Source organism: Charadrius vociferus, unplaced genomic scaffold (assembly GCF_000708025.1).
Source record: "Charadrius vociferus isolate BGI_N301 unplaced genomic scaffold, ASM70802v2 scaffold103, whole genome shotgun sequence".
NCBI classification, from domain to species: Eukaryota; Metazoa; Chordata; class Aves; order Charadriiformes; family Charadriidae; genus Charadrius; species Charadrius vociferus.
In genome coordinates, this window is record NW_009648061.1 from 454,477 (window position 1) to 457,177 (window position 2,701).

Genomic DNA, 2,701 nt, shown 5'->3' on the forward strand with positions numbered 1-2,701 from the left:
AGAGAACCTATTTGTGATTATGTTTTCACTGCGTATCAAACATGTCTGCATCAGAACAGTAAGTCAGGTCCACATAACTGAATCACTGTAAAATGGCGAAAATAGAAACAGAAGTATAATATAACAAACTAAGGGGCCTAATTTATTGAGACATCTGAAAGCTAAAAGCTAATGAAAAATATCCTTTCAGAATATCACTTCTAGTGCTAAATGCAAATCCAAACTTACTCAAATGCTGTGTCTTCAGACCTCAGTTTTCAGCCTATACAATGAGGTTTGAATTCTGAAGCCTGTCGAGATCCAAATTTGGGATTTAGCTTCTAACCCATCTTGACTTATCACCGACTTCACATCTACTTTTCTCCTCCCCACCCCAAGGACATCTTTTCTTTAATGTTAAAAAGGAAATGTTCTTTTTGAAAATTTCAATCTTATTTCAATTGGTCCTAGCTGCTGAAATCTGTAGGGTTGCAGTTTAAGCTGCATTTTAATTCTATAGGTATTTAAGCCGTTCTTCTACTCCTATTTTTAAAATAAATAAAAAAAACCCCAAAAACATAATCTATTTCTCACTTACAAATAGCTCCGCTGTAGGTGAAGCGGGCACTGGCACAGGAGTGACTAGAATCCAAAAATGAGTAATTTTATTAAATGATGTTTTATATTTCTTTTCCCTTCTGGGGCAGGGACACTATGAACCAAACCTTTAATCTGAGTGATTGATATGCCAATCTACGTCACCTTTGGCTTTGATCTTTCAGTCCTACCACAATGTAAATTTGGTCTCATATGTAAAACTTGGAAAATCCCCTGGTTATAATGTCTGCTTTTTCTCACTTCCCATTCTGAAATAGTTGTCTTTTTTGTGGTTCCTTTGAGAAGTGTAGCCCAGCATCTCCTCTTGAGCTGTCATTTCTTTGTGTATTTAGACAACCGAAGACCACTGCTTCAAGATTTTTCTTGGTATGTTTCAAGATTTTACTTAGTATTACACTGCAACAACTCAGATGGTAGGAATCTTAATGAATTCAAAAAATTCAAGTGTGCGTTTAAAAAAATGCAAGTGTGCATGACTTTTAAGTACCTACTAAAGTGTCATTAAGCTCTTGCCTAAAGTAAAATCCACCTAAGTATTTCACTAAATAGAGCCCTTTTGGGTCTGATCCAATGCACTTTGAAGCCAGTCAAAAATTCCCATTGACTTCAGTGGGCTTCCCGCCGATTCCTGGGAGGTATTGAGTGTGTGAAGTTCAACACTTCTCCTGCCAAACTTCAGTTCTTGCTCTGACATGTGTTCTTTAGGTTTTTACATTGTCTCCTCTCAACAGAGAAATATAAAATTGTTAAGGCCTCCCTTAAAGGCCAGCAGAGTTTTTCACCACTGCTTTAAATGTACTCTTGCCAAAACTGAAGCATTTCAAAACCATTCAGTTCGTCCTATGATAAACATAAAAACAAACAGTTTCAGGTCTATTATATAACTTTAGGGCTGATATACGTAATTGCAGCTTTATAATTTTGAGGTTATGTTAGTATTTTTATACAAATATTCAGGACATTCATTACAAGTACAATATACATGTATAAACACAGAATGCAAACACACACTATTCTACATATTTACAATCTTCTAATGCTTTAAATCATTAAAAAAGTGATATTTTTCTTTCTGAGTTACAAGTTTCATAAGTTTGGGTTCGGTTGGAAATTTCAAAATAGAAACATTTTCAGTTCAGATTTGATTGGCCTTTCACCATAACAAGGATCCAAAGTGTGTTTGTCCCGTGAAGAGAAAAATGAAAATCATTGTCAGTCATCTCCCTCAAGCACTTTTTCCTCCTTCATCTTCTCTACCTGCCTGTTTGTTCACAGCAGTGGCTCTTCCAAGTCAAAGAGAAAATCAGAGAAAATGGTGATTTGAAAAATCACCTGTTGATACTACTTTGAACTTATCCTCTCCCACACTAAAATTAGTGGTAATATAATTAATTCCTTTGGTGTCATGCACAACCTGATCCTTGTTTTGCAAGGACCTAGTTCTTCAATCATTACCAGTCAAACCAAAACTTCCCTCGATTTCATTCAGAAGAGGATTAGCTTATGTATTCTTTTTTTTTTTTACCATGTGAAGCAGCCCTTGCTGGGATAAACACAGACAAAGCAGGGAGGTTATTGGAGCATTAAAGTTCAGTGACTTCTCTTACTCCATTAGAAAAATAACAGATTAATTGGGATCTTTGTTCCCCAAAGGGAAAGTGATCATGTTCTTTCCATCAAGATTTTGAGGAAGGAAAGAAAAAAAAGAAAAAAGAGAGAAAGAAGAAAACCTTAAAAACAAAGAAAGAAAAACCCAGAGACAACTCTCTCTGAGATCACTACTATACTGCTTGGACAAGGCGGGAAAGTGGGGACTTGTAAGTAAGAGGAAAAATATAGATAATATTTTCAGAGTACACTTGATAGACTCTTAAAAAGAATTGCTGGTCAGGAGAGCTACAGAGTAAAGAGAAGGTACAGAGCAGAGACTCTATACTTAAAATATGTCAGTAGTGTCCACCAGCAGAGGGTCATAGAAATAATACAAAGGGAGAAGCACTAAAAACTGCTGAGTCTACAAGTGGAGAGAGAATATGATTTGGAGAAAACAGAGAAAGCCTCCACCCTTCGTGCTTCCCTGATCTCTTAAGTTTAGCTAGTACTT